Genomic DNA, 14,965 nt, shown 5'->3' on the forward strand with positions numbered 1-14,965 from the left:
TGATGTTGTTTCCTCCTTCCCAAGGCTGAGAAGCAGAGGATTTTAAAGGGATCTTTGTTGCAATTTATTTTGTGGCATGCAACCAAATGATACAATTTTCTCACAGTAAACCCCCACACATAAAGCAGCTTGAAACATGGGAAAATGTACATATCTCACTGTATTGTGCCAAGTATAGATTTAGTGTCAGCATTAAAACATCGTTAAACAGTATTACAAGGGGAGATGTCACATTTCACTATTATCAAGATGTTAAAAAAACAAAAAAATCAAGACAAATGGTCTCATCTGTGATAAACAGAAGTACTATATATCCATAAACAGTATGGATTTCCAGGAACACATATTTAATATGTCCATAACTTGGGAGCAGTCTGTATTGTATTTTACTAAAGTCTCAACACTTTGCTACTTGGCTTCAGAAAGAGTAACCACTTTGACAACTATCAAGCTGTCGAAGTTCTGTGTATCATACTGAGGACACAGGTTGTACACAGAAATGACAGCACAGGGTATCTCTTCGAAAAACACCTGGGAAACTCAGTAAATTTAGGGAAGCAGTTATACAAGTTTCCATAAGACCTGTCTTCAGAATTATCTATACTGAAGATAAGGACCTCTAACATTCCTAAAATGAAGATCTCCAGAGTGTTTCCAAGATACAAAGTACCAGTAACAATAAAAATCTCCAACCTTTAAGTCATTTGACCATGCAAATTATTAGGATATATTACTCTGTTTAAGGATTCTACTACTGAATTAACAATTTAGACTAATCTAGAAGGCAATATATTCTTTTTATATCTACCCCTATTATAAAATAATTGTCTTCTACATTACTAAACATTAATGAAATTGTGGATAAGGATGATGCTGCTATTGACACTAGCAGAATACTTCAGTACTATTTATTCTGACAGTTACCTTGGTTTGGTTACTAAATCCAGTTTTATCAATTGAATTAGTAACTCAGAAAACCTAAAATTAATTTGAAATGGACCACAGAGAAGTCTGTCCACTGGTCTAGATTCCAGAAAAATTAGAGCCAAGCATTAAATGTTTGGAACACTGCAGGATGCTTTAACCTCACAACAATTAAAACCTCATTCCTTCTTGTCTGTGTGCCACTTCTAAAACAATTATGGCAGATTTCCAAAATTATACTTTACTAATAGGAAACATTATTAACAGAGATATTCTCAATAAAGACACATAACCCCAGAGTCTTGCTCACTCCTTAAAATCAAAAGAAAGTCAGGTTGGGACTGTGCACTTTGCATTTCTAGGGTTAATAGATCTGCATTTGCCAAATAACTTCATTAGAGAAGAAACACAAAACTTTTCAAGTCTATAGCTGCACAACAAATGGCATAAATTAAGCAAATCAGCATTAACCCAAATCTTTAGACAACTTATATCCCTGTCTTTCAGAAAGGTGAGCTACTTCTTTCTCCTCTCGAGCAAGGGCATACAGACACCCCATTCCCATGACTGAAATACAGAGTATCTTGTCTTGCTCAGCATACCAGGAATTATTTATCTGCAGCCAGGCACCAGACATTTGGTGTGCTTGCCTTGTGGCCCACAGCAGCTTCAGTGAAGCTGTGTGCCGTGCTGCGGCCCCTCTCCAAGGAGGATCAGCTGATGCTCCCTGTGCCCATCCCTGGAGATGGGGCTGAGATCTCCACCAGGCAGCATGCTTCAACTCTGCAACTGCAAACACCCAGCGCTGGAGAGGCAGGGAGTCACAGGACCAGAGAGACGACTTAACTGATGGCCAAGGACAAGTGAACACACACACAGGTGCAGGAGCAGACAACCTGGAGTGCTGCTCCCCCTGTGTCCACAAGCCAGTTGCTCATTAGTTTGGCTAAATTACTCTTAAAAAAGCTGTGTTTACATATGCTTCAGGAAGGAGAAAGCAGGGAGAAGCTGTCTCCATGATTCTTAAAAACTTATTTTCCTTTCTCATAAGAAAGAGCATTCATCCATACTATAGATTTAATAGGTAAAAATACTAATCTGGAGTTACAACTTTGTATGCTAATTACAGAATCTAGGTAACTAAAAGGTAATATTGTGCTACAAGAACTACTCATTAGATGATGTGAGCCCTCAAAAAAAAAGTGAACTATGTCAGTTGAGAGTGATTCTTAAAATTAACATGCTATTTGTATAGCATCAGGAAAGTAAAAACTAAATACCATTGACAGCAATGTCTACTGCACCTGAAAGGTATATCAAATTAATTACTTAATATTAAGAAAACAGATTCAATAAAGCTATTAATTAACTTCTCCTCCCATATCTTAGAAAACTTGGCAAGACTTACTAACAAAAATCATTAGAGGGCACTTACCTTCCAAGACTCACATTCACAGTTACCAGGCCAATCACACTGGCTTACTTGCTAGTATAATTAAAAAGAGTATAATTCAATTTTTACTAAGTAAAGTAGACCATCATACAAGATGCTCATATTATTTGAAAATTTTATGGCAGCTGTAACTGAGCCAAAGCAGGTACTGAGAGCACTTTAAGGAACATCACTGTACACAAGATGGCAATTGCTGTCAACATATATACCTACTATTTATACTAAGGTAGGTGTTTTTGCCTGCAGGCTTTTTGATAATGTGTTGCCTGGGAATACAAGAAATGCATTTTTTAGACTTGATACTGTTCTCAGTGAGCCTTAGGTATTTTTGCACTGCTTTGTTACCAAGAGCTAATTTGATGATCCCTACTCAAGGTCAGCTGCCTTGGACTTGCCATCCCCTGTTCACCTGCATCAAACAAAAGGGGCCCTGAGGGATCTCCAGAGCTGCAGGCTCTGAGCAGCATCTGCTAAAATCTTAAGATTTGTTTCAACAAGCTGTCCAGAGGCAGCGTGGGAGTTCCAGCTCCAAGCACCATCCGTTTCCCTTATCTTGCTCAAGAGTCTTCAGCAGCCCTCAGACGGTAATGCTGCCACTGCCTCAGAAGAAAGTTTCATTTCAGATTCAAATTACATATTTTAAGGGCAACTTTAAACCAAGGGATCTTATGTAACCATCTTATATTATGCATTATCTGCATGATTAATACAGCTGCAGGAACTGCTTTGAAAACTAATATCTCCTGTTCTTGTTTCCTACTGCCAAAATCTTTATATAAGGCTATCTATAAAAATCTTAATCTATGTGTTTCTCTCATTCTTAATTTGCCATCCCAAAGGCTATTAAAATCAACTATCTTATTACGTAATAAGGTCTCATCACACATCTTATTTACATCAATATACAGTGATTCAGAATTATCATAAATTCATGTAATTGTGTACAGGAAGGGCATTGTCAAAATAAAGAGGCCACACTCTGATTTTGATGGCCAAATCCGACCTTGACATATGGCTACTCTCATGCTCAGAAGGTCCCCACAGGGATATGCACCAGTAAGGGTGGCTCTTACACAGATGGGGAAACAAGTAAAGCTTGGCAAAAAAATACCTAAGGATACTTGTCTGCTCCTGCTGGACAGAGGACACACAAAAAAAAAAAAAAAAAAAAAAAAAAAAAAAAAAAAAAAAAAGAGGGATTTTAAAATGTTTCATGCAGACTTTAATATTTGTGACTTTTTATATCGTGTCTAATTATCTTCAGGTTTAGTAGATTTGGAAATTGCAGGTATGCAGCAAACTCCCATTTAACAAATGTAGTTAAAAAACCCCCAGTTTATTGTATTCAGATCATACTGCCCTTAGAAAACAGCAATAAAATGTCTTAAAACTCTTGTAGTTTGTCCTACAAACTCCCTCAAGAGAAGTTTCACCTCTTTTGAATTAAGAGAAGAGCACAGAGGTTTCTAATCAGAGAAGAGACCTTTGTTTTATAGTTTTGCATAAAAATGTTTCGAAAGATGTCCTGACTCTTGGCAAAGCAAACAACTTTCTCTTTACTGTGTTAGAATTTATGACAGAATCTTTCTTTCCAATCACAGTGGTCTGTCCTTGATGCTGCTCTCTTGCAGACATCTCTAAAATGAACCACATCAATCATGAGGGCATATCAGGAAGACATTCCGGATGCAAGCAGAGTACCTCCTGTCACCACTTTATCATTCTGATAAATGGGGTAAGAAAACAAGTTGCAACAACACCACAATCTTGCAGACACATTCCTAAACTTTTCCACTGTGGAAATGATGAAGCTTTTCCTTTGCTGCTCAGATATCAACTTTCATTCTAATCTTAAACAGTGCACCCATCTTACACCTTCATTTTAAATGAATTTGGAAGCTTTCTTGGGAAATAGCTCATTAACAGTTGTTTGTATTGTGCCAAGACTGGACTTACATACAAAATATTTCCTTCTATAAACACATATTTCAAATAACTAATTATTTTATATTCCTGCTATAATGCTCTTATACATTTGGTACAAAAGAAATAAATTTCCCTATCCCTGACTGAATAATTATGCTTTTAATGAGCAGGACAGGGTCCATGCTTCTGTTCACCAGCCACATGACTTGTCACCCTAATCATACAGCTTCCTTGGTCATTTTATAGCAGTACTGAGTTATTTAAATTCATGGTTGACAATTATGCTTTAGAGACAAACTTATAGATGCTGCTTCAGGAAAACAGGTCATGTCAGACTGCTGACTATAGATGAGCTAGCTGCAACTCTGGAGATAAGTACAGAGGTGAAGCGCTTAAACTACTTTTCTTATGTTAAAAAACATAATAAACAAGAAACAAACTAACACCCCTACAAACAAACAAAATTCCTAAAGATAAGAATTACAAAATGCTGAAGGAAAACATTTCTCACTCCACTGTTTTCAGTGGTAATTTAACTGCTTCATCTTCAGAATAAAGACAGTAGTAACTAATTAGACTATGGAACTGGACAGGCTTAGTATAGTAAAATTCCAAAAAACATCATGTCACAGATTTCATATACTGCTTTCTAACAGCTAATGACAGGGAAAATGAACTTAACAGCTCACCAATTCAGAATTTGCAAGTCAAACAGTATCTTAATTTAAAGGTCTGGTATATCAGATGATCTCTTGGCAGGTGGGGGGTGGTGGTGGTGAGGAACCAACTGTTTTGAGCTGTAAACCAGCAAAGACAAAACCAGCTTGATTGCACAGACACAGCAGTGCTAGGGCAGAGCATCAATGGGCAAGAATGTCCATAAACTCAAGGAAAAGAGTTAAAAAACACAGAAAGAGAAGACTAAAAATACTGCATACACTGACAGAGTAAGGCCTCATTTGGAAGAGACTGCTTGGGTGACAGACCAGATCCTCATATCCAGTGAGTATTCAAATCTATTCCTTCTCAGGGGAATGTACTGTCCAAATGACTGACTACTGAATGCTTCTCTAGTAGATCTGACCTTTGAGAGACAACACAATTTTCTGATTGTATGTCTGAACCTTGAAGACCACATGACAAGGGTTGGCATCAGTTCCACACATAAACACAGTGACTCTGTTGCTCTGCAACTTGGGCTAAGTGTTGACAAATAAGGGGGCAGGAGATTTATGAGAGAAAAGCTTTTTCAATCACCTACGTGCCTAGTGTAGGGAAGGACCAACAGAATAACAAGTGTGATCTTGTACAGGGGTAGATAAAGAAATAATTGGAGTGTCTTCATCTCAAGGTTAAAATAAGGTAGAACAGGAAATCACAGAATCAACTAGGTTGGAAAAGACCTTTGAGATTGAGTCCAACCTATGACTGAACATCACCTTGTCAACTAGACCATGGCACTGAGTGCCACATCTAGTTTCCTCCTAAACAGCTCCAAGGATGGTGACTCCACTAGCTCCCTGGGCAGCCCATTCCAATGACCAATCACTCCTTTTGTGAATAAATTCTTCCTAATGTCCTATCTAAACCTCCCCTGGTGCAGCTTAAGGCTTTGTCCTCTTGTCCTGTTGCTGGTTGCCTGGGAGAAGAGACTGACCTCCACCTGGCTACAGCCTCCTTTCAGGCAGCTGTACAGTGATATGGTCTCTTGTGAGCCTCCTCTTCTCCAGGCTAAACAACTCCAGCTCCCTCAGCTGCTCCTCACAGGACTTGTGCTCTAGACCCTTCACCAGCCTTGTTGCCCTTCTCTGGACCTGCTCCAGCTCCTCAACATTCTTCCTAAACTGAGGGGCCCAGAACTGGACACAGCACTCAAGGCGTGGCCTCACCAGTGACGAGTGCAGGGGAAGAATGACCTCCCTTGTCCTGCTGCTGATACAGGCCACGATGCCACTGGCCCTGGCCACCTGGGTACTCTGCTGGCTCACGTTCAGCTGCTCTCAACCAGCACCTCCAAGTCCTTTTCTGCCTGGCTGCTGTCCAGCCACTCTGTCCTCAGCCTGTAGCACTGCAGGGGTTTGTCACTACTTTCAGAAATAAACCTGGAAACACTGACTAAGAGGAACAATGTAAAGGGCTAGGAGAGACACTTCAGCCTTTAAATAAGAACACCACTGATCTCTGAAGAATTTCACAAACAGCAGATCCCATAAATGGGGCACTAGTAATCTTTGACCTCTTCCTAAACAAGAATTAAAATGCAACACCTCCTCCCTTCCCTGAAACTCTGCTGTATATGCATGTATCTCAAACACCATTTGGCAAAACAGTTCCACAGAGGATGTGTCAGAAAAATTGAGTAACACTTCTCACAACACCATAGTATTCTCAGAAAACTGATCTTTACAAGAATCTCTTCCATTTCTACATGCATATGATGAAGGTGTAGCTGGGAATGGAACTGCAGAATGAGAAAGAAATTCTGAGGGTTTCACCATGAAGCAGCATTTGTAGTTTTCCCAGATTCAGAAGCACAGAATACATCTCTGGCAGCACTCAATGACACAGGGAGATGAACTTTGAGATGGATTATCAGAGGAGAAGAGTATATGTTGTTTCTTTGGTGATAGATAATGACAGCTGAGGGAATAATGGCTTGCTGAGCTACATAAGGAAAAATTACACTAAAGATCCACTCTCTTCTCCTAAAGGAATGTGGTTGATGTTATTTAACACTGAAAGGAGATATATGCTGACTTGAAGATATGGCTGAACACTACACAGAAACTACTCACAGTATCATTGTGCCCAGCATAGCCATTTTTAGCAATCTGAAGAAGATGCACACTGAATCACCAGAGAACCAAAACTGCTGGGTTTTTTTTGCTGTTGCATTCTCTTCTTTTACCACTTGCTGTCAAAATCTTTCATAGAGTCATAGAATAGCCTGAGTTAAAAGAGACCCATCAAGGATCATTGAATCCAACTCCTGGCCCTGCACAGGCCACCCCAAGAGTCACACCATGTGCCCGAGAGTGTTGTCCAAACACTTGTTGAGCTCTGTCAGGCTTGGTGCTGTGACCACTTCTCTGGGGAGCTGTTCTAGTGCCCAACCACCCTCGGGGTGAAGAACCTTTTCCTGATATCCAACCTAAACCTCCCCTGACACAACTTCAGGCCATTCCCTCAGGTCCTGTCATTGGTCACCACAGAGAAGAGATCAGTGTCTGCCCTTCCTCTTCCTCTCACCAGGAAATCATAACTGCAATGAGGTCTCCCCTCAGTCTCCTCTCCTCCAGGCTGAACACACCAAGTGACCTCAGCCACTCCTCATATGGCTTCCCCTCAAGGCCCTTCACCATCCTTGTTGCCCTCCTCTGGACACTCTCTGACAGCTCAGTGTCTTCCTTATGTTGTGGCACCCAGAACTGCCCCCAGCACTTGAGGTGAGGCTGCCCCAGTGCAGAGCAGAGCAGGACAATCCCCTCCCTTGTCTGGCTGTGCCTGATGTCCCCCAGGACAGGGTTGGCCCTCCTGGCTGCCAGGGCACAATGACTCACATTCAATTGCCATGGACCAGGACCCCCAGCTCCCTTTCTGCAGCGCTGCTCCCCAGCCTCTCGTTCCCCAGTCTGTATGTACATCAATGTTTTTCCTACTACAGTCAACTAACAATCCTTTATTTCCCTTTTCTTTTTACCTATCTTATTATTTTTACTATTTCTCTCCTCTATGTATTTACTTTGCTTCCCCATCTTCCCCTTCCAACTAGAAACTTTCCAGGCTTCAGTTCATAATATCTTCATATTATTAAGAAGGAATTAATTAATTTGACTATTCTCTCTGTCAAATCAGCACTTCACTCATTTTATTGAAACTTGGGTCAGAATAAACTGTTATGAGCAACACTTGCATATTGACTGCATTTCAGCTCCAGTGCTGAGTATGAAATAAGCATACCTTATATTTTGGAATTTAATTAAAACATGAAATATAAAATAATTAATAAAACTAAATACACAAAATGGTCTTTTTGCATTACAGTGGTAATTTGCAAATTTTAGAACTAAATTACTTTATAATCCAATCAAATAGCCTTCACTATTCCTTTTGAACAGCAGTCTTGCAAAATACAGGGAAGAAGGCAGAGAATTTATCTTGTAATTCTAACTGAAAAGCAATGGTTACTAGAATATGAATATTCTAAAGTATTTCACTTGTAAGAAATCAGTTTCTTTGATAAGTAGTCACATATAATATTACTTGGTAAAGACTAATCAAATCTCCTCAATTTTCTCGTTCATCAATGACAATGCATTTGGCTTTTCCATTCCCTTTTATCATCTGCTGCCTGCTCAGTCAACTTAAACAATACTTTTAAAAATTGTTATGTAAATACATCTCTCCTTGCACGTAAGTATTTGCAGTTCTTTTCATTTAGAACTAAATTATCCATACAACCTCTGAAGTCAATGATGGGGTTGTATGAGCAAGTGATAACTGATGTGCTGGGAGAAATCAGAGAGGCAGCAAGGGCAGAAAACACAAGGGCTTTGGGTGACCTAAGAGTCTTTGGGTGCTATCAGTGATTCTTCTACAGAGAAAGTGGCTTTAAACACCACATAGGTAAATGTAACTACTGGGATGGTACCAAGTGACACCTGAAGCAAAACCTTCAGTAGAAGCCGTCTTTAATAGCAGCTATAACACACTCAGATTCAACTAATCTACGGGGGAAATGCTTGCTAAAATAATTCAACATGAGGCACCAACCTTCATAAAGTGGAGCTATGAAAAAAATGGCAAGTTTTTAAAACTAAACTAGAATTGGTAGGTAAGAAAATTATGTCCTTGCAGACAGCACAGAAACTACTAGTGAAGATAATACTGGAGATGCTTTGCTAATGCATACGTTCTATTGGGAAGGGCTTGATATAGTGAAAGAAGCCAGGTATGACCAACAGCAAGTTAAAAGTTTACTAGAATTAAGAGGACATTCAAAAAGCTGAATTTACAGGCTGGAGAAAAACAGAAGGACTACAAACTCCAGTAGGTTAGAGATAAAAAAACAAGAAAGCAGATTGTTTACTTCTCAGTACTTCTAATACTCATATGCAGGGATTTTGAGAGGAAAGTGACACCAAGCATGGAAATATCACCTACAGTATTCACTACAGTCAACCATATACAGAAAACAAATTCACTCAGTCCCTGGATTGAGCTGCTGCATTTCAATTTAAAACAATCTCAGCAAGCTCTGTGAAGGAAAGAGCTCCACTCCTGAGATCACAGTAGAAGAAATATTATCAGTACTCGGCTTCTGGATGCTCTGTGAGCTCTTAGGAGCCAAAACCAGAACACAGCTTTTAGTTAATGTGCATAAAATATTACATGGCAGCTCTGCCCAAATCTGCCAGTTTGACTTGTTTTCTCTTGACAAGAGATGGATAATAGCCTAATGCGGGAAGTCATCTCCTGTGTGAAGCTAATCATCAAGGGGAAAACAATTCAGGTATAAAAATCCCCCATGCCTTCAACACATTTGAGGCTTCCTGAAGAGCACATTAATTAAGATCTAACAAATGAGATTTCCTGAATTTTAGAGAACAATTCAAAGAGAATGACATCAGAGTAAACAATTTCTTTCTAGTCCTTTAGTGCCCAATTTCTATTTGTGGACATGACAGAGTACACTTCAAATAATACGTGAAGGGATACTCACTGAAATGTTTAAGGGAAAATATTTAAGATCTTGTAACAGAAACTTAAAGGCAAATAGATCAGTTTTACATTTTATTCAAAAGGTATCATCTTTGGATGTAAAAGGTTTTAAGTGACATCAGGGATAGAAATTAAGCCAAGTCATCTATACCATAGAAAGTCTGCAGAGGCATTCTTGTGTTACCCACTTTGATCATGCTTGGCAGATGAAGTAAGATAGGATCACAGCATAAGAAAGTATGTAACTTGTCACTTTTTCTAACACATAAAGCCTGGGAACTATCTTTTTATAACAAATAAAATAGTGTTTTAAAGGCAAAACACAGTTGTGACCATTTTTTAATGTTCTTTGTACGTATATGGCATTGGGCACTTCTGCCCAAAGCACAACACAAACCTTATGACAATTGCTTTGTAATGTTCTTGTAATGTTGGAAATGTTACTTTTTTTTTTAACATTATACCATTAACTAAATCCAGAAAATACCTTAAATTTTGTGTGCAGGATTTGATTTAAAATATTTGACTCAAATATTTGACCTGGTCTAATGAAAGGTATCCCTGCCCATAGCAGGGAGGCTGGAACTAGATGATCTTTAAGGTCCCATCCAAGCCAGGACATTCTGTGATTCTATTTATCAATCTACCAGCTCACACCCCTAGATATAACCTTGATACACAAGTGTTTCATGAAACACACACAAGATCAGTGCCAACAAAGACTGCAGTGTCTATAAACCATCAGCCAGAGCATTACACAAGCCAACATCAGCTAACAACCTGTGTGGTTATTGCTTATTTTGATAACTGCAGTTCCACAGTGCTGTAATTGCACATCAGTAAACTTCTGGCAAATCTTTGCAGGACCACAAATGTAGAACCCAAAATCTGCACATTCCCCACCCAAAAAACTGAGTCTATAGCATTTCATCAAAACCAGACTGACATTTATGCTAGTAAGCAGCAAGTGAGTAGATTTAGCAAGGGCTTGTCTATCCAGTTATTCTGAAATAACTGTTTTGGATTTGTGGAGCTGTCTTTTTTCTGAAACAAAATGACATTTCATGAAAAAATTTTTGATCTTTTCATTTTATTAAATTAATGAAGGAGATGGCGCTCATTCTGAACCGAGAATAATACAGTTAACTATTATTCTGCATTATTCCATTGCTCCTCTCCTTCGCACTAGTTAGTTGTTTTTTTGATGTAGATAAGCCGTAAGAGTAGAGACTGTATTTACAAGCCACATAAACAAACAATGTATACCAGCAGAAGAGTTCATAAAACTTTGAGAAAGATGAAATGCAAATTGTGAAACTAGGTAAGATACTACATATGACAAAAAACTCCAAACATGTAAAGTCCACGCTGACATTCAGATATACCCTTGGGCATGACAAGGCCTTCCACTGGCCATCTGTTCAGAAGTCTTTTGCTCAAATAAACAATTTTTTTCTGTAGAAAAGTAGATTTTCCCAATACTCAAACAATACTTTTTTATTGTATGTGAAATAGTTTCTTCCAAAATATATTCCACACACATCTGAATATAATATCTATTACACAGATTTACAGAACAAACAGACCTATGGATTTATGCAGTATTCATTTTGATTTTTATTCTACAGCACAAGAAAAATACACACAATTTTGAAGGTTTACAGTTTCACCAGCACACAATGCATTCACATCTTGCAGTACATGGCATTTTTCTTCAACCCCCAGCTCCTAGAGCCAAGAATATTGCAAGGGAATTTAAGCCTCTACCCAAGTCTGTAGGCTTAATAACTGTAAAGGGAAAGCTTGTGAAAATGTGGATTGATTGTTCCATACAGACTCAGAAATTGGAAGGTATACCAATTTTCTTTCCAATTGCAGGATTTTTCTTGAAAATGGCTGCAAACAACCAGAGTTGTGGAACAGGGGTTCGCAAATTCGCTTATCAGCAGCAAGTTGGAGACTCCCTGGTAAGAGGAGACATAACTCAGCTGATCCTGTTAGAATTTAATTTCTCTTTACCAGCCCTTTGTTTACAGGCTGATCTCTCAACAGAGAGAAAGACGCAGAGGAAACAAGGGAAAGAATCTGCAATTCATCCAACTACTACTTACTACCAATGCTACCTGGTGCCAGGGATGTCACACAGCAAAAGCTGAGGGGCATTTTTTTTCTTAAGATCTTTTGCAGTGGTTACCTCAGGCCAAGGATGCTGCTACTCAGCACTGCATTGCAGACCTTCTCACACTTGGATTTCTTGCATCTGAACCCTGTGCCAATGAACCAGAATGAGGCCATGCATGAGAAAAACCAACACCCCTATAGCAGTAAAGAACAGGCTTAAGCAACAGCTTTAGTCAAAACCAAGAGGCAAGTATGTCTCGTATGACTCACAAAGTTTAATGAAGAGGCTTGTTACTGGTATTTTGGATCCAGGGTTGTCAACAGCTAGTTTGGAAAGGTGTAACAACAAAGGCATTGCAGAAGCAAAATACCAAAGACTGGTAGTGGGAGATCTTAAGGACTGAAAACTGGGAATAAACAATGGGACACTACAAGTCAGAAGACAACAGTGCCAATAAGTGAGGCAGAATCATGTGCACGATAGAAATAGCATTTTAATTAATTGCTTATTTTTTTTCACATGGGATCACTACATTATCCACAGTACTGGATGGTCCCATGCAAGGAAAAACTGCATTGTTTGCAGGATCCCTGATTCACCTGTTGCAAAAATAACATTTCTAGTTTCCAAGGAAGGAAGTAGAGAGGGAAGGTACAGGAGAGAAAAAAATGTAGCTGTGGAGGAACTGCATTCTGTGCTGCCCTCTGGTAGCAATTCCTGCCTCAAGTTGAACTAATACCTGAGATCATGCTGTCATAGGTAATGCCACTGTATTCTCTGTTTTTCATATGGTTGATACAAAATGTAAATACAAAATGCAGCTGCAACAGAAACTTTACTTCGAAGTACAAAGCAATAATTTTATTTTTTAGTTAATGACTTTTCTATGGTCCTAAGAGCTCAAAATATTACATATTTGGTCTACTTCAAGAGATGGACCTCGAGAAGACCACCCAACAAATTGGTTTTTGGATAACTCCTTACCAGAGGAGTTTGATTCCTTTGCATAAGAAAAGGTTTTATTCAACCAACACCTGAGTATTTTAGTGCCAGCATGATCTGAGCATGTATAATGCAGTGCAGGAGCAGGACATTATGTACAACCAAAAATTCAACCTCCTATTGCTAACAGCTACCATGTCAGCTGGATGCAGATCACTTTGGAAAGCTATGATTAGTCATGTAGGAAGTGTTTTGTAGAAAAGAGTTCTTATCTGAATTGCTGAAACTAATGCTTTCTTATCAGCTCAGATACTTCTGCATTTTTAAAATTGAGGCAACATCAATTTCTTCTTTAAACAGCTTTCAAGTGTTCACATCAGCTTCCAGAAGGAAATAAGTGGACTAAGTGCTTCTACTTAACCTGCAACCATTGTATGTGTAATTTTAAACCTGTCTCTTGCCACTGCTTTAGGTAAGCAGAGACTGTTGTAACAAGTCAGAAATCCAGCTTCCATGATAAAGTAAGACAGCGTTAATTTCCAGCAGAGGAAGCTGGTGATTTAAAATAGTCAAAAAAGATTTTTATGAAATTCACTCATAACTAAGTCTTGAAAAAGACAACCCCAGAGGAAAATAAATATTTGAGGGAAAATAACAGGGGCTCTAAAGCCTACGCACCTTTACATAGATAAACACATAAATAGATGCCTTGGCTTCTTAACAGTGTGAAATTCAGTACCATCTGCTAACACCTACCAACACCATAGGCTTGTCTTCTAGCAGTCATTACTTCTACAGATAACGTAAAGACCAAGGAGACCAGCAGAACTCAAAGGCAGAATGCAGGGAAATTTCAGATCCACAGCAATATGCAGGTGCTGTGCACTGTATCCAAGTTCTGTTCCGATACTTGGTGAGGCAATGTGAACTGAAATGATGCAACATGTAAATATTGCCTTACACACAACACCACATCGTAACAATTGTGCAAATTTCCAGTCTCCTGTTAAAAAACACCAACATCAAAGCAGGATTTATTGCCATGAAAAATCACAATTATATTTCAGCTCAAGCATTGCTTTTAAAAAAGCAAACAAATAAGACAGCTTTAAAAACACAGGTTTTGTGAAATTTACCCTTGTGTAATACTCATTTGCTTACACAGTACCATATATAGTTCTGCACTATACAGCTCATTATTTGTGCCCTCATAGACACTCAATAGGCACATAAGCCAGTACTTGCACAAAAATCAATCATTACCTAGCTCAATGAAATTGCAGTTCCTGAGATATTATTGCTGATTTTCTTTGGTCATCAAAACCCTCAAAAACTACCGCGATCCTTGGTATGCAGAAACGCTTCAGCTGATGTTTAAAATTGCTCTTTGTTTTGCACACTCCTTCATTTTTCCCTCCAGAAGATAATGGCAAGAGAAGCCACACAGAATATATTCCCTCTTCAGACAACAGCTCAAAAGCTTCAATAATGTGAATGTTTCTGCAATGACCATAACCTACCTAAACTGTGACTTTGGAGGGGAAGAAGGAGGTTCAGTTTTCATTCCTATTTGTCTTGACCTCTATCCTAAATAAACAGATGGAGCAATGGTTATCGTGATATCACCAGATGTAACTGTTTTAGAATCATGGAATCCTGTCCAGTAGGAATCAGACTCTGGCTGTCAATACTTTTCAAAAAGGCTGCAAGCAGCACCCAGAATGCAATAAATATTTTTTATTTTCAACCCCTTAGCTGGTTTCAAACCAGCAAGATACTGTCAGAGTTTTCCACTCCTTTTATCCATTCTATAAAGCACAACTTCACAGCACATGTGGTGTTAGAGAAATCCAGAACCACAGATGTTAGTATGCATG

At 38.9% G+C, this 14,965-nt stretch overlaps 1 protein-coding gene across 2 annotated transcripts in view; it reads right to left on the bottom strand.

The window, feature by feature from the left end:
• Positions 1–14,965, bottom strand: part of TNKS (tankyrase) — a 129,023-nt gene that overhangs the window by 45,026 nt on the left and 69,032 nt on the right. The window lies entirely within an intron of this gene.

This window comes from Vidua macroura, chromosome 4 (assembly GCF_024509145.1).
Source record: "Vidua macroura isolate BioBank_ID:100142 chromosome 4, ASM2450914v1, whole genome shotgun sequence".
NCBI lineage: Eukaryota > Metazoa > Chordata > Aves > Passeriformes > Viduidae > Vidua > Vidua macroura.